The sequence below is a fragment of the Equus caballus genome, chromosome 19 (assembly GCF_041296265.1).
Source record: "Equus caballus isolate H_3958 breed thoroughbred chromosome 19, TB-T2T, whole genome shotgun sequence".
NCBI lineage: Eukaryota > Metazoa > Chordata > Mammalia > Perissodactyla > Equidae > Equus > Equus caballus.
Window position 1 is genome coordinate 68,999,046 of NC_091702.1, and position 22,066 is coordinate 69,021,111.

Sequence of the window (22,066 nt, forward strand, 5' to 3'; positions counted from 1 at the left end):
CTTCTCCACCTGTCCTTGTAGAATTTTATCCAATTTTTGAACAGATCATTTTTCCCCCAAATTTTTAAGCACATTTAGAATCCCTCTTTGTTTCTTTTAAAGATAATGCTGTTCTGAATATTCCCCTCATATATTTCTTCCCTTAAAGCTGAGGCAGAACCACTGATAACTACTGTAAGAGTTGAGGTAAAAGTTCATGTTCACTCACCCAGTAGCAATGGTCAATCATCGGAAGCACCAGCTTGTCAAGGATGGTTTCAGATGGCACCGGATCAAAAAGCCCTAAAGAACTCGATGTGCTTGATCTCTCTTCTTCCCTGTGTCTCTCTGACCCTCCGTCTGTCTGTCGCAGGAGGATGCTGGCGAGGGTGCATACGTTCTCTTCACACAGTGATGGCTCCAGTCACTTACGCTTGCCTACATGTCTGCAACCTGACCCATGTTGTGTCATTTCTTCTCAGGGTTCCATGTTATGCTGATGCATCTTCAATTCCTATGTCTGTGTAGGTATCTGTATTGATATCTCATTTATATCTGTATCTACATTTGTATCTATACATCTAACTGTCTACTTATCTGTCTATCTACCTTTACATTTTCCTTGTAAACATAGCATGTAGACTTTCTTTCAGGTTTTAGGAGCTAACCGACTTTCGTAATTTTCTGAAATTGTTATTGGTAACTGCAACAAAAAATTGTAGACTCCTTAAAAATATTAATATTTGTTGAATTGGTTCCAGTTTTTCTAGATTTTTTAATATTAGATGTCTCCTTATTTGTTTATTTTCAAATTTTCCACGGCAGTTCACTGGAGGCCAGGCAATGTTGTCTCCTAACCTTACACTAAAAAGTCATAAGAGAAAGAAAAAATGCTAAAATCTGCTTTTAAGCTTTTCTCATGGTGCACTTCTTTTAAATTAATGAGTAAATTTTTTAATTTTTTGTCTGTTAGGAAAAAAAAAGAAAACTTTGTTTGTATTTGCATATGCATATGCCCAACACTTCCTGAATCCATGCTTTCAAGAAATATATACCCCAGAAGCATTTTGTTTTGACCACAGTTTTCAGAAATGCTTTCTATTTATTGTGAGGGTCACTTTTCTTTTTAAAATTAACATACTTTAATTTTTAGAGAAGTTTTATGTTTACAGAAAAATTATTGGGAGCTACAGAGAGCTCCCTTATGCTCTTTGCCTCCCATCCACGTACAGACTCCCCCACTATCAGCATCCCCCAGATGGCCCATTTGTTACAACTGATGAACCCACAGTGACACCCATTATCACTCAAAGTCCGTAGTTTACACACGGGTTAACTCTTCCTGTTGTACATTCTGAGTTTTGACAAATATATAATGACATGTACACACCATTACAATATCATACAGAATGGTTTAATTGCCTTAAAAATCTTCGTGCTCCACCTGTCCCTCCCTCCCTCCCTCTCCTGGAACCCCCAGTCAGCACTATCTTTTCCTGCCTCCATCCTTTTGCCTTTTCCAAATGTGCTATAAGTAGCTGCAGTCACAGAGTATGCGGCCCTTTCAAGGTGACTTCTGTCAGTCATCAATATGCCTTAAGGGTCCTCTATGGCTTTCTAGGGCTTGGTAGCTCATATTTCTTATGTGTTTTTAAGATGTTATTTTTTAGAGCAGTTTTAGGTTCACAACAAAGTCGAGGGGAAGGTGCAGAGACTTCCCATATACTCCCTGGCCGGTTATTTTGTTACAATTGATGAACCCAGTTTGACACATCATAATCACATTAATTCAAATGCTAATCTCTTCCAGAGACAGACACACCCAGAAATAATGTCTTACCTGCTGTCTGGGCATCCATTAGTCCAGACAAGTTGGCACATAAAATTAACGACCACAGTGTTTTAAGAAAATGGTACTTTATATGGATTTTTGTCATATGTAAATGACTTGCTGCTTTCTACCTCTGAATTGACTACATGAGGAGGTGTTGGCAGGCGTGACTGCATATCTTGTAATCTTGAGGGGAGATGTCAAAATGGTGGAGATGGGGAAGCACAGATATGGAAAGTAATTTGGGAATTTGATGATGTAACAGTGCCCCTGGTTTATCCATCCTTGAAAATATACAACCTCCGTATTTCTTGTCATGTGAGTTAATATTCATCTTATTATTTATTTAAGCTTCATCCAAGAGAATACAACTGATACAAATGTCCATCTATAAGGTGATGAAAAGACAAAGTAGAGTTTATCTTCATCAAATAGGGTAACTCTGTACTAATAAGGATAACACATTTTGTTCTATGAAGAAAAATATACAGAATTTATGATACACTTATATAAACTCACACATACCACACGCATTAATAGTACAAGTCTCCTAAGGCATATATGTGTGTGAAAATAGTTTATATGCATGCATGTGATATGCAGTGGGGGATATAGCAAATTGTTTGGAGGAATATACACTAAATGGACAAGAGTGAAAATGTTTAGACAGCGTGGTGAGGACTGGGATGGGGGACAGTTCAAAGCTACCCTAATATTGATGTGTCACTTTGTAAGTATTTAAAATACAGAACATATTAATGTAAAATGGTATAGTTAAAATAATTACAGAAAAACGGAGAAAATTTTAAAGTGGAAAAGATGAAAACTCTTCAAGATAAGCACTTTGTAGAAAATATGTGGGTATCGGATTGTACACTAAAGAATGCTTAGGGCAGAGCAGTAGGGTGGGGAGAGAATCTTGCGTATATGCCAGCGAAGCAGATGTGTCTAAGCACCTCCATAGGGGTTGACACCGCACTTGTTGAATTACCAGGAAAAGCAAAGCCCCCGGCTCTCAGGGATCCATCAGCCTCTGCCCATCATTAGCCTCCTACTTGATAGTCCAACTGAAAACACCCTAGGCCATATTTATCCTTAATGGTTGGAAAGTTCAGGGTTAGCATAAGAGACTAGTTGGCACCATGATGACTTAGCTATGATTTAATGCCCTAAAGGAGCAATTTACCAAATGGTACCCCAGAGGCCTAAAAATTAATACATTTTCTAGAAGTGCCTAAATTAATCCCAGGGTGTAGTTAATAAACTCTGAGTCTCTATTTCAATGTTTCTATAAATTGTGAAAGTAATTAATTTTTGTTAACAAATTTAGTGGAAAAAAATCACTGTTATATCTGTTTAAATTTCATTTTTAAACACTAATTGTGAACATTCTATTAGGACTTTGTTGGCACATTTTTTTCAAGCTGATAATTTGTTAATGCTATTTAAGTTTCTGGCAAAAAATGAATCATTACTACCCTCATATTCATGATATTCTCTGACAGGCTAGACTGAACCCCTGCAGCTCAATTAATAAATCTATTTTAAAGTTGTCCAGTAGAATATATATGAATTGTGCTGCACCTTATTTCTGGAAACTACAGGTGTATTGATGGAAATCTGCATGTTGCAAGTGGTTTGATTTGTGTTAGGTAAAGAGACAGCATCTTTTTAGAATAAAATAAAGTAAATAGAATTTTAAAACACGTATTTAATAGTGAAAGGGGTGGACATAAGTACTCACATAATCCAAATTGAATAACCCTAATATTTAGCAACCCTTGGGTGCTTGGTGATATGTAGATGCTATCTTGATTATCTTGAGTTTAGAATTTTCTGTGCATTGCAGTTACTCTATCTGCAATCTAAAAACAGTAAATTATAGAGGTTCTGCGAAATATTAGTAAGCTGAAATGTAAACTGATATAATAGCTTCAATTTTTTTTCCTAAGGAAGATCCGCCCTGAGCTAACATCTGTGCCAGTCTTCTTCTGTTCTGTATGCGAGCCACCACCACAGCATGGCCACCAACAAGTGGTATAGGTCTGTGTCCAGGAACCAAACCCAGGCTGCCAAAGTGGAACAAGTGGAACCACTAGGCCACAGGGCCAGCCTAATAGCTTCAATTTTTATGCTTGGTTTTGGTGATCCAGTTACTGAGATGAATCCAATTCTCATTCCACAACGTATTCTCAACTTTAGAGACAATATCAACTCTCCAGCCTGCCAGCTTACCTTGAAGATTTTGGACTTGCCAGCTTCCACAATTGTCTAAATCAATTCCTTAAAAAATAGTCTCTCTCTCTCTTTTTTGTGCACCTCCATGTGTACACATATGCGTATGTGTATGAGAGAGAGAGAATCTCACATCTCTTTCCTTTTGGTTCTCTTTCCCTGGAGAGTCCTAGCTAACACAGAATCCTCTAATTCAAATTCTTCCAAAATTTTAGGATAAGATTCAAACTCCTTACCATGACATATACAGCTTTTTATTTTCTTTCTAGCGCATCTACCTTCTGTGTCTATTCTTCACCATACGTATTTAATGGTGCCATACGAATTATTTTCTATTTCTTGACACCCAATGAGCGTGTATTTCATTGTTGATTCACTTTGTCCACTTATTTGTTTTGTCCTTCATGTGTACTTACAAAACATAGCTTTGAGGCACCGCTGTTTCTTACAAACTGAGCTGATTTCAATGCTTGAGAAAGTAATCAGTCACTTGCTACAGCTGTGCTGGTGACAAGGAATGCAGCTGATGGCGTCTGGTCAGATCTGTACAGTGTGCTAACCCCTGAGAGCTCTTGAAGTGGGTCTTGTCTGAACTAAGGTGTGCTGGAACAGTAACATAGACCCTGGACGTCAAACACTTAGTGACAGATGGATAATTAAAATTTCTTAAAGTTTTTTTCACCTTTACTTTTTACTCTTTCTAGCACGCTTGTTAGAAAATGCAGTTACACGTGTGGCTTGCATTTCTGACTCCTCTGGCCTGCTGGGAAGTGCTGGGCAAGACCCTCCTCTCTTTTCCATCATCCACACTTCCTTTTCTAGACATCACATGACACTTACTGCGCTGTGTTCCAATCTACATATCAATAGTTATTATAACTTTCTGAAATGTGTTCTGAATTTCCTTTGGCAAGCATTATCACGTGCATGTGCTTGACAAGTAGTAGATACTCAAGAAGTGTCTGTCAGATTCATCTTCTAATGAATGAAACAGTGCATATTTCACATACAATTGATATAAGGATGTTGTAGAAATGCTGCGAATCACTTTGTTTTTCTAGTGCTGTCTAGGCCCTTTCGCATCTGGACCACGACATCTCAATCCCACACCACTCCTGTCGGATTCCTTGTGTGGCACTCGGTTCTTACAGTTAAAGTGGACCATTATGCATAGTGTCCTTCCAGTTTCAAATTCTCCCTCAAAATATCTAAGATTTCCATATTCTCACAACAGGACCTTCCTTTTCCTTGAGCAAGATCCTAGAGAGTTGGATCCCTTGGTCCCTTGTTTGAATTTAACATATATATTAGTGCGTTCGTAAAACATCTAAACCTCTTTGGATTCTCTCATCTCCACCTCAAGCAAAATGGCAGCTTTACTCCACATACAACAGGAATTTTCCTTATGATGTACCCCACATGACTACTCTACGGGCAAACAAGCTTCTGCGTCCTTGGCCATTTGGCATGCTGGAACACACTAGTTTTTTCTTTCCTACTTTAAATCTAAGATAATTTTCAAAATCTCTCCAGGTTTTTTCTAAAAATGTATTTTCGAAGTTAAAACTGAGCAGTACACCTTATCTTTAATGGCTTGATGGGTTGAGAAGTGCAGGGCAGAAAATAATAATAATAACAGTAATAATTTGAATGGAAATGCCTTGGGCAATGTTTCAAAATGCCTCCTACACTTGTGGGCCATTTTGCCCCTGTTTCACTGCTTTCCTTTCTCTCTAAATATTAGGGCGTCAATGATTCTTTGCTCATTCGTATTTGAGATTTTTCTCTCAGCTTTTATTTACTGTAATTGTCGTTTATTTAAGACAGTCTGTCCCCACTGCAGTGGAAAAAGTGGCTTGGCAAGTGTTGGAAAGTGCTATTCCTTTCCTGAGAGCGAGTACTTAGGCAGGGGAAATAACCTCCCTCTCCATAATTTACATCCAACTTATAGCTTTAGGGTCTGGATGAAAAATACATATTGCTTCTTACTTTCAACAACCGGTGGGGTGGAGTGTCATGTGGTCTTGACACCCTGCCGCACGAATCATCATGACCTGCGAGGAAGGACTCTCAGCTCTCCCCATGGTTAACTAAGTTGGGACCATCCTCATGGTTACCACAATCATCTTTCTCTGTAGCAGCTTCTAATTTTATTTCTACATAAATCTCTTCCCATCAGTCTCTGTCTTTTAAGAATTACTCAAAAATATAGTTTTCTGGTGACATTTTGTCATTTTTCTAGCAGTGTAATAGATTTATTCATTTTGAAATAGTTTTTTTTTGTTTACCAATGACGTTATATAGGAAGGAGAAAAGATATTTTTCTCCATTTTGCAATCTTGCTCCGTTCTTCAAATGATTTTATTTTTATTTCCAAAATTTGAAATTTTCTCTTGACTGTTTAAAATCCTTTACTGACTACCTATAACCCCCTAAGCAATAACCCAATTTATTAACACTTCACACAAAAACCTTCATGATTTTCTTACCATTTTAGCATAAACTCCCCTCAGTCTCAATCCTGTATCCTACGTTACTCACAGTGGACAAAGTTTATAAATCTTGGGATCAATTGGTTCCTTCCCATCTTTCATAGCAGTATTTTTTGCCTGTTCTTTGCCTGGCTTAAACTCTCCCAAGTTTTATGACATGACTATAATGTCAATCTGACATTATAGGATGAATTCTTTGACTTTTCTCTCAGCCTAATTAGATGCCTTCTCTGTGCAATTTTAAGATCTTAGGCATATACCTATTTCAAAGCTTGTTATCACATTCTGTAGTAATTTTTCACGTAAGTGTCTCCTAGCTGGGCTGTTAGCTTCTTAAACAAAGGCTATACCTTTGTTGTCTTCATAGCTTCAGTGCCTGGAGTCTTGCAATGTGTATGCCAAAATGGTTCTGAATAAGTCAAGGAGCATGACGTAGTCATAAACTATTACACGTATTTTAACGATATTAACACAGGGGCACATAATAACAATATCTCAGCTACACTTGACTTTAGAAACACTGTATCCTACCAAAGTGAATCATGGGGACTTGAGGCTGCTGTGCACTTTTGGTCTTCTTTGTGGAAACAGAGAATAACTTTTGATCAAACCTGAAAAGCGTAATTCAGTCACTCTGAGGGGTTATCGTCATCAATCAGAATAGCCTAGACATCTTTTATTTGTAAATAAGTTTTCATAAAATTTAGTCATCTTATACCTCTTCTCTGGAATATCTTTGAATTTACTTCCTCTGGACAAATGTTTTATACATGTCTCATTAAAGCAAAAGAGAAGCAAGAACATATTTTAAGGTTGAAAATATTACCCAATAAAATAAATAATTTTTTTCACTGATAAATATCACATTTTCCGCTTTCTAAACGGCTATATAATTTTTTCCAGTCAACTCTATTTTTAATTAAGTTTATCTGAAATGTGTGTTTCTATTCTTAGTGAAGTTTAAATTTCTCATTGTCAGCCAAACCTCTTACCAAAGGAAATATATCTACTTATCTGTTAATTTACTATCAATGCCTTATGAGAATTAGAATTTTTAACAGTGATCACCAATGCTTTAAAAGTTATGAAAGAGAAAAGGCAAAACATACTTGGAGATAAAGTCTTTAAAATATAGACTATTCAGGGACCATATATTAATATAATATGAAAGTTTTCCTCCAGATTTATAAATAACTTTCACATTTTTAAGATATTAAAATTAATTAAGGAGCTGATTGTCATCTTCATGTTCAGAGTGAAACCTTTCCCTGGGTTTCACAGCCTGTGTATTTTGGTGTTCACTGTCATCCATCAGTAAAAACATCCAACTCAAGTTTTCTGCTCATCATTTCCATAACAAACTCATAGTAGAAGATTAACTTGTTCAGTTCTTCTGTCAAGTTCAAAAGGTCAATTCAAACTGTCCCAACTGGCAAATGGGAGCATAATTTCAGATGCAATGATAACTGATATTATCAGAGATAAGGTTATGTAGGTGGTAAACTTTTCAAGGTTTAAACATACATCTGATATTGTGGTGACATGAAATATTTATTGCCAGAGATAACTTTTTCCTTTTTCTTTGTATAGGTTTCCAATGTAACAATCTTTGAGCAATTATTATGTGCACATTCTCAGCCATAGTTTTGTCATAAAGCTCACTACAGTTACAGCGGAAGTCTTGGACACAATAACAAGTAAAGGAGAATATGACACTGATGGTGAAGAAATTCTGTGACATGTGGAGCCCACTGCTCTGCTGGATGCTGAACCTCTGTGTTGGGAAACAGAATCTTGCCTAGACTGCCCATGACAAGATGGAATCATTCCATACTGCTTTTCTTGGGCCCTCTTTTTGTCTAAGTGCTTTCAGATGTCAATTCGTAATTATAAGTATATTCATTTTTAAAATAAAAGTTGCAGTAACTATTTTTTCAGAGAAGTGAATTAACTCGTGTAGAGTGAGACAGCTAAGTAAATGGTAGAGTCAAGGATCTGAAGAAGCCGATGGTCCATCTCCAGTAATTGTGCCCTTATATCTTAGGGCACGCCCTTCCTCCAATCTACAGATGATATGGATTAAGTTCATAAAAAGAGACTAAATTAAGTTTTAAAATTCTCCTTTAAATTTCTCCCTATCTAATTAAAAGATTGAATAAAAGGAAACAACCAAACACAACTGCAATCAGATTAGATTAATTGAAACTTTGGAGGATAAATTAACAGGAAGATTTAGTGTATATGTATTTAAATAATGAAATGAAGCCTTAATAGTTAAAATGGAAGTTGGACTAAAAAAATCACAAAAACTGATTGAAAATAAGAAAGCTAATTTGAAAGCATATATTTTAAAACATGATAAAATCAATTGGAATTCTAAGTAATTTTTCAAACTAACTTTGCAAAATCCAAGAAGTTGAAGAGAGGTAGGTAAGAGCAATGTTATCCTCATATCCCAAGCCTGTTACTTTCCCGCCTAGACCAGGGATAAAAAGTAGATTTTAAACCAGAGGCCATCTCTAATCCACTGGTTTTTCCCGCCAAGTCGGATGCGCAATTGGAAGTATCCTCAGTCCTCTGTGATCTGGAGGAGAGTCCTGTGACTGGTGAAGGCTTTGTTGTGAGTGTGCCCCAGGAATGACTCCACACCCGCCCCGCATTCACCATCTTCCCTTAACAAAAGTGCGATAGAAGAGCCTAGACAGGAGAGAGACTATCAACTCAGAAAACCCACAACTCGCAGGAGCTGGGGGCGACACTGCTGAAGATTGGCTCAATCCTTCAGGCGGTGATGGCGACCGAAAAGCTGAATGGGTGCTGGGTTAACAATAATTCTTTTAAAATATAGTGAATACCCACGAAGTACCATTACTTGTTAGAAACACAAAGATGAGTCAAAGGCTCCCTGGCCTGTGGGAGTCTACAAGTGGTCGACGCCATCGATAACCAAACAGACCATCACCTGGCACCAGAGGTTGAAACAACACGTGTGGTTCTTGCTCACGTTGTCGTTCCAGATCTACAGAATCCACAGGCTTCTCACAGCTTTGCTCTGTGCAGCGGCTACATTCTGGAAGAAAGTCAAAAGAAGCAACTCCAGGCGAAACTGCAAAATGCCTGTTAAATTTTCTGCTCAAGATCCTCAGACTGTCACTCTTGCTCTCATTTCTTGGCCAAAACAACAAATCACAAACCCAGTTTGATGTTAATGTAGCAAAGCAAAGTTAACTCTTCCCACAAGAAGGGAAAAAAGTCACACAGCGACAGTCAGGAATACGTATGATGTTCCATATGTGTGTATATATATATATATATATATATATGGCACTGGGGGTCCGGCAGTCAATGATTATTGAGGATGATTTTGGAGGACAATGATGTAATCTGCCAGTGTAAACACCTGGTTAATTGCTTTATGCCTCATTTTCCCCTCCAACAGATAGTGTTATAATCAACTTTCTAACACACATCTCTTCACGGACCCATTCAGAATTTCTCTGGGCTCTATGCCCAGGAGTAGAATTCTGCAGTCTGATTTTGATCAAGTAATCTTATTTCACAAATCTGAATGGAGGGCACAAAGTTTCCTTGGCCCCACATTTCTGTCGGCTTTTTCCAATTTTCTGAAATTTGGTGATTTAATAGTGGGGAGTGTCTCATTTTTAAACTGGCTCCCGCTAACTTTGTCAGTTTTGCTTTAGCTTTCTTGTTCTTTTTTCTGCTAGTCAGCAGCAGTTCCTGTGTATTATAGATGTTCAACTTTATCACTTTTATATCGTAATTATCTTCTTCAAACATTGTTTGTTAACCTCGTCATCCATGACCTTACATCCGGGCAGCCACTGTGTGGTGCTCCCTCTCTTGTACCTGCCTCTCAGACGTGCTTCCTCCCACCCCTCCACCTACGCCTTCATTTAGCTGAGCAGCATCTATTGCTGGACCACTGTGGGAACTTCGTACATTTCTTGTCCCAGTCATACCTCCTGATGTGTTTGCAGACTACGACCAGAGTAACAGTCCTGTAATAAAAGATGATAGTAATAATAACGACAGTCATCCATTTAGTGCTTACTACTTACCAAATGCTATTCCAATTTCTTGGATGTATTTACTAATGTAATCTCCACAACAGTTCTGCAGGATTGCTTTGACTCTCGTTCGTATTTGAGCTGAGTAAACCGAGTTCGAGGGCCGTGAAGAACAGTGACTATCTGGCACCACGCTGCTCCATTTCCGTGTATTGTTTCAACACTGCCTCTCAAACTGAAGTTCTAGTCATGTCATCATACGAACTGAAAAGGATTAACGTTCATCATTACTTAAGAGGAGTTCCCAATCCCACCTCTGCTTATGTTCTAGCCTCAGCCTTTTGTCTTTCTTGTTTCTGAAAATCCATGTCGAGGGGCGCTTTTTCCTGACCCCGTGCTTCGTGCCTGATGCTCCTTCCTCCTGGATTCTGCCTTCTTTCCCACATCCATCAGGTTAATGTTTACTTAACATTCAGGGGTTGAAGAAGTCACTTTCTCTGGGGAACCTCCCTATGTGTACAGCGGATGCTCCTCTTATCAATCTTCAGAGTATCTTTGAATTGCTTTACTGTAGAATGGATTTCACAGTATTTTAATTATACAATTGCTTTATTTTATGATATACTAGGTTTTAACCTGTGCAAAGACAAAGATTCTGTCTTATTGTTCACCTGCAATTCCAAACTAACACCATGCCTGTCACATACCAGGTGCTCCGGAAGACAGCATTACAGAAAGAAAGAGAAGGGAGGAAAGAAAGAAGGAAGGGAGGACGGAAGGAAGGAAGGAAAGTAGGACATATTTAAATATAACCACAACCAATTTCTAGAACCATATAAGTGATTTAAAAAGTTACATGGAAGTGTCTCATCATGTGAAAGAGGGTGCTTCAGGCACTAACGGGACGAGCGACAAGGTGCACCAGTGAAGACGACGGGTAGATCTCGGGTGAGGACAGGTCATGGCCTGCAGCTGAAATGGCCCTCTGTCTGGTGCAGGCCAGAGTCTCGCAGAGGCAGCAACTGTCTGTCCTGTTCTGTTTGTCTGACCTGGTTGAAGACATCTGCCACGTGTGAGCTGGCCAAAGGACATCAGCGTATGCTGTTTGCGAATTAGGGACAGACTGCCAGGATCAGTCCCGGCTGCTCACCCTTTCCAACCTTCTGTGGGAGACACAGTCGTTTCTCGTGAGAGGTGCCAGTCTTCAGCCTGCGAGGAGCTGGGGACACCGGCTCCACCAGGCTCCACTCTGCCTGCCTCCCCAGGGATTCAAGTCTCCTTGTCTTCTTTTAGCATCTCTACTGAGAGCATAGTGAGAAATAGCACACATAACACTGGATATTTTGGCCTTTCTTTTATAATCTTCTTGGTACTTTAAAACACAACAATTACATCCAAAATGGAATAATTTATCTCAAAGATTGACGTAAATCTGGTGATGATAACAAAAGCATTTTTTTGTGTGAATTGGCTCAATAAGAATCAAACTGTTTCCAAGCTGTGGATCTTTCTTGGAGAAAATGTAAGGAAAAAAAAGAGAGTTCAAACAATAAGGGAAACTTCTGACCATTTCTCCAGACAGACAGCTTCAGTATTCCCTGATGGCGGGCAGCCCATATCCAACTGTACCCTAAACAGGCTGAAAACGCCGATGAGAGAAACCAGGAAAGGAAGCTGGAGCCGCCAAGCTGTGTGTGCAGCAGCCAACGGCATCCTGCCGGCCAAGACTCTCCCACCGGCTCTGCATGTAAAACCAAATGAAACGAATGGCTCACAAAAGGAAATTTTCCAGTCACTTGCTCACAAACTTGTGATTCTCTCGTACGGTTTGACAGAAAATTTTAGAATATTTTAGCTTTTCTTTTTTCTGCTAGTTTTATTGAGATTTACATGACATTTTGTGCAAGTTTAAGGTGTGCAACGTACTGATTTGAGATATGTATATGTTGCTAAATGATTACCACAATGAGGTTAGTTAACACATCCATCCCCTTACAGCATTCCAGTTATTTTTGTGTGTGTGGTGAGAACTTTTATAATCTTTCCTTGTAGCAATTTTCAAATATACAATACAATACTGGCGGCTACAGTCATCTTGCTGTATATTCCACCCCCAGAACTTATCTTATAGTTGGAAATTTACACCCTTAAAAATGTTTTTTTTTTTCCTCTCATATTCTTCTTCCCTTTTTTGGAGGTGGACATAATTTTTAGAACACCTTGGGGAGGCCCTGCCAATTTTGTGTGAATTTTTCAGTCTTTATAAAAATTAATTTCTAATTAATTTTGAGATGGTTATGCTTAGTCTGTTGGACAGTTTTCGTGACATAAATCAAAACAATCTTCCCCTAGAATGAAAGCAAATACATTACAAATGAATACTTTAGGTCTGAAAAGTATATAATTATCTTGATAGATCAGGAAGAAGTACTTCATTCTACTCAACATGCATTCTTGATCAAATCTGAATGCAGCCACTGTATGATAACAACGTGTCAACACTCAACTGAGAACAAACTACATAATTAAAGTGCTGATGAGAGAATTATTATTCTGTAGTTTATAGCAAATCATATGACAAGCTATTGAGAAATAAGAAATATGAAATTTATTTTTGTAAACGAAGTGTCTCCATAAAAACTATAAAAGAAAAAATTAACATAGAATAAATGAGAATATGGGAAAATCACAATCTCTCACTCAGTTCAAAGATTGAGCTTATTCTCAAACTCAGAGGCCATCGCTTGACGAGATCTGGCACTTTTGAGAAGAAACATGCAACGTGACCTCAAATAGGTGTGTGTGTGTGTGTGTGTACTTGTAATTTCCGCCAATCTTTGCCAAAAGGGTCATACAGTCATTCAGCAGAGTAACTAAACGCCGAGGAAGGAGCATATCCAGATCTTTGAGGATTTTCAGACTCAGGGTTTTGCTCCCGGGGCCTGAGATGTCCCCACGGCTCTGTTGAAGTGAAGACATGTGGAGACCAGGTGATGCACTCCTTCTGGACAATGTTCTTTTACTTTGAACACACTGACCCTCAGACCCGTAAGGAGGTTATTTCTCTGAACTTTTAAACCCCAGGACATAACTATCTCTCAAGAAAATCATCTAGTCACACAGAGGCAAGAGGATTATATTGGACTCTTTCTTTCTTGAAAAGGGGATGCATAGCAACAATTTGTATTTCCTGGGATTGTGACACATTCTGGAAATGCCATTTACCTTTCGGTTCACATCCCCTTTGCCAATACCACTCTCGGAGACCTGAGATCATTGGACCACACCAACATTGCCTCAGACCAAGGGACTCACTCTACAGTGAAGGACATGTGATCATGGGTTCAGCTATTTCTGCCCACATCACCTGTTGGCTGCTGACCTGATGGATCTCTGAGGTGGCCTTTTAAAGACTCAGAAAAAGAATTATCTTGATGGGTATACAATGTGGAGATGGGTAGCTGGTTTGTGTGTTAAACCAATGACTATTCATGTTGCTCATGCTTTGTTTCCAAGATCTAAAATACATGAGACTGGGAACCAAAAGCTGGAAATAGGATGCCTCTTCTCTTTATTGCTTCCATTGATCCATTTGGAGAATTTGGGGTTATTATCTGTGCATTCCAGAGTTTGTGGGATTGGAGAACCTAGTTCCTGGAAGTAGTATACTTTCAGCAGAGGACACAACAAGGACTCTGGTACATGAAACACAGTAACTCCTGCTTCTTCACTGTGGCCTTCTCATGCTGATAGGTCAGAATCCAAAGAAGGCATTTCCTGTCCTGGAGGAGCTAATCAAACATCATTTACTTGCTGTGCTAAGGTTGCTGCTGCACAATCCGCAAAAAATTGTCTAGAATTCAAGGACTGCTGGGGGCACTTGCTTGTGCTTCTACTCTTGTAGTAACAGTGAGTGGGCAATTGAAATAAACACAGAGAAATAAAAACAGGGAATCAGGAAACCAGATTCCTCAGGGATTAGGCCTAAATCACCTCATGAGGCAAGGTTCCTAAGCTGGTGGATGCTGGCCAGGAGAAAGGGGACTTTAAGATGGATGGTAGAGGGGAAACATGATGAATTCAAGCTGCAGTCCTGGGACTAGCTCCAGCCATAGGAGTCTCTCATTCATCATCTTTCCCATCTAAGATCCGCTAGAGGTTGATGCTAACTGTCACCAGGAAGCATGAGAACTGAGTCTCCACACTGGGGACTCAAGGTGGAACATGGGTGGAACAGGACAATGCAAGGAATACCACAGCACACACACCGATGCCCCACAATCCACCCAGGTTTGTGGATAACGACAATGGATATTTGTCAGTGCATCAACAGCTTCCTATCTTAAGAGCATGTTTCTTCTCCTCCTGAGAGCTTTCCTGATGAGCAGTTGTTCAGCAGCAAGTAGGTACTAACCAAGTGTGAGGGGAGTTACTCCCCAGGAGAGTTAGAGACCCCAACCCACTTTCCCACAAAATGAACCCACACACAGTCCCCTGTTGATTGCTTCCCTCCCTTCTTGCCTCACACTCTTCATTTCCTCATAGGTGCTTTCTGGGCTCACCTCCAAATAAATGTTCAGCACCTACCCCTGTATCTCAGGGTGGGTCTTTCTTTGGGGAACCTCAGATAGGGAGGTGGATGACAATGAGCCATGTTGTAGCAGATGCCCAGGCCCCTTTAGGAGTTGGTGCACCCACTCCCCCGCTGCTGTATGGGCTGGTTGCTGACAGCTCACAGCTGTGGCTTCCCTGGAGCCTGGCCACTCTTCTCCTCTGACAGACCAAGCTATCTTGCCCTTGCCTTAGACCTCAGCAAAGGCCCTGGCCTCGAGGTAGGACAAATTCTGCTTGTGATTTCTATCCTTGAGCCTCTTTGTGGCATCAGGCTGGAGCTGGTCTTCAGAACAGATGCTTGCCAGCATAGTGTCTCCTTCCCATCTCATCCCTCACAGACTCCTCAGGGCTCTCCTGCAAAAAAAACACTGGAGTGGATGAAAAGAATCACTCTCGCAGGCTTTGCATCTAGAGAAGCAGACCTAAAACATGGGACATTCTGGCTGCAAGGCTCTGACACGTGTGCGAACTCTAGACACCGGGCAGAGACCTCGGGGTAGGAAGGAGGAACAGAGCTCAGAAGGCAGCAAGGGCAGGTAGAGGTGGGTTGTCTCATTGAGAAGGGGCTCATGGTGCTATTCCAAGGTGTGCGACCCTGAGGGGAAGTGGTGAGCCCATCTCCAGGGAGATGGGAAGGATTTAAAAGTGGAGGGACTTCTGTGTATGTTTGGAAAGCTGCAAGATCCCAGTAAGAAATGGCTGTGTGGGCCTCGTACAGGACTGAGCAGCCTTATAGGTTTCAGGGGTGCATCTCCTGTAAAAGGATGACCCCTTTGCTCCCATGGGCAACAAGTAAGAGGTGCTGGTCTTAGTCACCCTTGTAGAGTGCTTTAAATCATGGGTGGGGTAAGAGCTTCAGAACGTTTCCTGTGTGTGAGGGTAGACAGACCTAACCCAGAACCGCCAGACCTGAAGAGACCTCGTGGGAGAGGACAAGTTCACCGTGGTGACCCCCTGGGAAAAGACTGACGGCCAGGAGCAGCTGCCGAGCTCGGCCGATGGACATCCTGCCCAGCTCTCCTCAAGCACGGCTCGGCCTGGTGAAATGCCCACCTCGATTCAGATGAACTTTAGAGGAAAATGGAGATTCCCCAATTTTCACTAATCTGCAAGAGGGAGTTATTATACAGATACTTTTATTTTAATCAAAGGTTTGTCATGATCATGAGATATATTTTGCTAATATTCTAATTAGTTTATCATGCAAATAGACACTCAATGAAAATTTAAATGAAAATAAAATCAAACTAAGCTGAAGAAAGTGACAGCATTGTTTATTATGAAGCAGGTGATGGCAAGAGATAGAAAACACAAAGAAAAGTGGTAGCAAACTTTTGGGCAGTATTTACAACAAATATTTCCAGATATACATACTTTAAATGGGCAAATAGCTAGATTTCTGGAAAGCAAATGTTATTTAGAGTCTGAAGAAACAAAATTTTTTCTCAAGGAGAAAATATAATATTTTATATTTGTGTTATGATTTACTATTTAAAATGTGGTTTTTCAATATTAGCTGATTGATTCCTCACTATATCAATGATGAAATATCAGGCAGTTATTTACTTTTTCCAGCTGAGGAACTGGGACGTGGTTGAGACCAGGAGGATCACACCTGTCCTTTGATGTACCTGTCCGGTCCCGCCCTGACGTCCACTTCTTCACGTCCGTCTTCATTGGTCCTTCTGGAATCCTGTGTCACTTGCTCTCTCACCACACCACCTGTGTCAGTACCAAATCACCCGGAAAAATTGTGCAGCAGCTATGCATTGAGGACGCATGACCCTCCCTCAAATAAATTTAGTCAGAATATACAAGGGAGATTATAATAACTAAGTAATTACATTTTGTTTTTCTTTGTGACAAAGTTTTGCTATTTTTGATACAACTCCATGGGAAATTTGTTTTTCAAAATTAAGGCTATTGTTACTCTGAAGTCTTATAATAGGCTAAAATTATACAAAGATATATGAATCCAGAAAAATATTTTTAAAGTAAATATCAATCAAGAACCTAACAGGGGCCGGCTCAGTTGCGGAGTGGTTAAGTTCTCGCACTCTGCTGCGGCGGCCCAGGGTTCGGATCCTGGGCGCAGACATGGCACCACTCGTCAGGCCACGTTGAGGCGGCGTCCCACATCCCACAACTAGAAGGACTTGCAACTAAGATATGCAACTGTGTACAGGGAGGTTTGGGGAGATAAAGCAGGAAGAAAAAAAAAAGAAAAGAAGATTGGCAGCAGTTGTTAGCCCAGGTTCCAATCCTTAAAAAAAAAAAAGAGAACATAACAAAAGTAGTAGATAATCATTCTTTAGCAAGAGCAGACAGATCAAGTTTCTTTGTTTTCACAAAGGAAAAAATTGAGGATATTTTCATGTGGAAGGGACTCTGTTTGATCTCACCTGACCACTTCACATTAAAGATCAGGAAGCAGAATCCTCAGGTTGGACTTCCTTGCTCGTTTCCTCCTGTGGCTCGTTCACAGTGGACTCAGGAGTTCTCGGAGGTCAGAGCCATGTTTCCACTGGACCAAGCCGGGAACAGTGAGAAGCTGAGGCTCCCATACAACTCGGACTTCAAGATGTTCGGTTTTCTATGTCATGTTTCTTAAACAGTTACTAACTATTAAGTAGTCAGTAGTTGAATAATTATTCTCACCTTTAATCAAATTGAATTAATATTAGCATGTATAACATCTTAAAATCACCACACAGTGGATACTGAATATGGTAAAAATAAAGTCAAATTGATAAGAACTACACAGAACCAGATTTAAACAATATTGTGAGATTTCCAGAATGATAAGTGTGGTACAGGAATTATTTATAGTAGATTTACGTTATAACACGCCCATTGCAAACTGTGCCTAAAAAATTTCTAAGCACTCTAATGTCATTATAAACTACGTGAACTTTATCCTTTGACATTTAAAGCAATTTCCAGAAGTAGCCCCTCAAACAGCTTCTAACTTTACAAGTTTATTTTCTATCTGAAATTATTTGTCATATACAGGAAATAACTGCTATAGGATTTTTAAAACTGCAGTTATTTTGGAAGATATTTGTAAAATGCTTTCTGAATTACAGCTCATGCAGATTTTGATTACCGGATACTGTGTAAGCCAGTGATAATCCTAAGCTTTTTTGATCACCATATTTCGCTTATTTTAAATAATACCATCATTCACCCCTATACCCTCATGGTACAATAACAATGACACATTATACATTGATAGCATGTAGCATAATCACAACTCCATGGAATAGGAAAGAAGTTTGGGTTATATTTCTGTGCTTCACCAAACCTTAAGGAATGGATCACTAAAAGACAAAAAAAAGCAATGTGATTTCCTGCACTGATTTGGAAGTTTTCATAGTTTGTAAATATTAAAGGTTTAGAACTGTAATTCATAAATTTTCTGTATAGCAGTTTCTCTGTGTGACAGAAACACAAGGTATGATGGACTGCTCAATCATTTAATTCCCCAGCGAACTGAAACTCAGAGGAAACACCTGTAACGGGGCAAAGTACATGACTCGGACATCTCAGGAATAGAAATGAAGACGAAATGATGATTCATCGTATCATAACTAAAAAGTGAATTTATCTGTACAATGTAATTATCTTAATTGGTGTTAGTTAAAAATGAGGCCCAAATTTCCCAGTTGTATTAAATTACTACCAGTTAATTATGGAAAGCTCAGAGAAATTTTAACCCCAACAAACATGACTGCGCCTGCGGCTCTGCTTATGTAAATTTATGGATTTGAAATATCAGTGTTCCATCCTCTAGGAAAGAAGTAATATAGTAAAAGTCTCATCGGGCATCTGAGTATACTGGTGTCTTCTCCTTCTGTATATCATCATTTGTTTTTTATTTTCCTATGCTATTATAAGCACTGGTATCAAGGTGCTTTCCACAATCAACAGTTTCAAAAAGCTATATTATGTTAAGACTATTATACAATTATAGTATTTTAGTCAAAAATAAAACTCCTTTGCATTTAAAGTGAGTTCTGTTAGTCCTATTTATTATTTTTTCTTCTTTCTGATATCAATTGCCATTTCTAAAACTTCTGTTTTGACATAATTTCAGACCTAGAGAAAATGTGCAAGAAAAATACAAAGACTTCTCATAAAACTTGCATAAAGATTCCCTAGTGTTAGCATTTTGCCACATGTATCATTTTCTCTCTTTGTGTGCAGGTGTATCATTTTCTCTGTCTACACATGCACGTTGTCATTTGATTGGCTGTTTGAGGGGGCATTGACACCCATGTTCCCCCAAATAATTCAGTCTGCATACTAAAATGCAGGACCTTTTCTTGCATAACCATGCTACAACAATCAAAATCAGGAAACCTAACATTGGTGCAATACTATCATCTAATCTTTGAGATGCTACTCAGATGTCAGCAATTGTTCCCATAGCGTTCTTTCTTGTAAAATGTCCTTTATTTCTGGTGCAGGATCCAATCCAGCAGAGCATGTTGGATGTAGTTGTCGTGTCTCTTTAGTTTTCTCTAATCTGGAACACTTTCTCAGGTCTTCTTGGTCTTTCGGAACCTTGACGTCTTTAAAATTACAGGCCAGTAGTTTTGTAGAATGTCCTAGATTTGGTTCTGCCTGAGGTTCACTCGTGATGAGATTCGGGTTACTTACTTTTGGCAGAAACATCACAGAAGTGCAGTCCTGCTGTCCTCAGTGCCCCACAGCAGGGAGTGCCGCCGTGCATTCTTACGCAGCTTCCTCAAGGATGGCTTTATTTCCGTGATCCTTCTCGTGGCGATATCATTCTGGGTTCACAGAACGTGTGACTAAGCCATGCACTGTGGGTAACGGGAGTTCAGGATTTTGTATTATTTGACAGAGTGGACACTATATTTACTGGTTTTGCTGTTGACATTTTTATCCTTTTATTATTATTCCAGGCACATATTTGAAATCGATGCTCATTAGTGTTATTTTCTCTCTCTCTCAGCCTTTTTGATTTGTCATTGAACATGGCCTGCTCAAGTGCTCCTGGCTTGTCTCATATAGTCTGAATGTAGAACTACAGTGGAAATTTAAAAAAAAAAACAAAGCAAAAAGAACCTCCCACACAGCTGCCACTCAAATTTCACTTTCTTTCAACCCCTTCCCCAGACATCTCTAGATATGATTTCCCTTTATAAAAGTCAATAACTAAAACAAGGTTTAGATCCCTTATTCAGTAGACCACTTATTGAGAAATAAATAAATAAATTAGGATTCATAAAACTTATGAAATAGGATAAATCTCAGGTAATCTAAATTTTCAAGAATTGTATTTTCCCATTAGTCTTAAGAAATGTGTTTTCCCTGAGTCAGTGAATGGTAAAATAACATATCTCATTGAATAATTTATAGTTTGGTGGTAGGCTCTCTCATGGAACAATTCTACAGATTACTGATTCGGTCAGAGTGGATCGGATTCAGAAAGTCATTTCTCTTTCCTCCATAACAAATCGTTGGCAGCCCAGCTGCAGTGCGGTTGGTCTTTCAGATCACCACCACCACCAACGTCCTTTTAATTAGTTCCTTCCCATTGCGCAACCACAGGCCACATTCATAGTCCTGGAAATGACGACAGATTTGTGACTTTTTGCGCTTTAGTCCTAAGTAATTGATCCAATTTTTGTTTACAGAGATTCCAGCAATCTTACATGGTAAGTAAGGAAGCTTAATCATCAGGCAGGTGCAAGGAACCTTCAAATATTTTGGGGGACCTCAAAAAGAGAGAAATCCACCCAAATCTGTAGGTGTTACAGGCAAATCTGATGGCAAATCCTTGGCTTGGCTTTCCTCGCCTTGAGAGACCTTTAAAGTTCAATCTGAGATTCCTTATAAAAAGTACCAGCAAAGCAGATGTTAAAAAAGCCTATATAATCAATGACTATTATTGCTGTACTTATGTAAATAATTGGGCCAATTTTATTGAAATTAAACTTATTTTGCAAACCAATTAATCTTAATTTGGCTATCTTTGATAAAAATGAGGGTGATTTTAGAGAGAAAAGTTGTGTTTCAGTAAAAAACTACAATACAGATCCTAATTGTGTTCATTGTCTTTGAGGCTTTTCTCTACTTGTGAACTGGACTGGATCCTGAATTCTTCTAGTCTCCTGAAATATCTGGCTACAAATCCCTGAACTAGAGTTTTCAGTTTTTTCCATCATTTTCCTTTGGAATCATTGAGAATTGAACCTGCCTTTTTTCCTGAAGCCCTGCAAACTGAAGCTGAACAACTTGATCTAAACTTATTCACGTCTGTTGCTGTGTAAGCTGTAAGCCACTCAGAAAGATATGTGAACACCCAATGATGTCATCAGAGACATCTTAAGCTGCAAAAGATGCTTTGACACTGACATCTAGAAATCTTCTTGAGTGGCTGTCCCCTGGGCTTAGGAACTGGTTTATAGTTTGCTGCAACCTTTAACCTTGTTTTTCCTTTTGATTTCCATAGAAGTACTCATTAAATACCTTACTGCTTGCTTCCACAATATAGGCCTAACTTTGCGAGCCCACCTGCATCGCCGACTTCTAAAATGAACTTATCTGGACTGATCTATTATCAGGACTAAGAAATGTTTTCAGTGAGATGAAGCAATCTACCACTCAGCTTCTGGACTATGAAACTTCTTAAAGTTTCAAAGGATGTGAAACTCAAAAGTTTCAAAAGCAGGACTGTGGGGGACTGGAATTGGCCACCCCAAGATATGTCTCTTTGGCATGGATTATTTTGGGCTACTTACTTTTTAAAACTATAGACACGAGACAAACTCTGAAAAGTAGAAGTTACCCTTTGTAAGAGACATTTACATTTGTAAAGGAAATCTCCATCTGTAAAGGTGTCTCCCTCTCTGTAC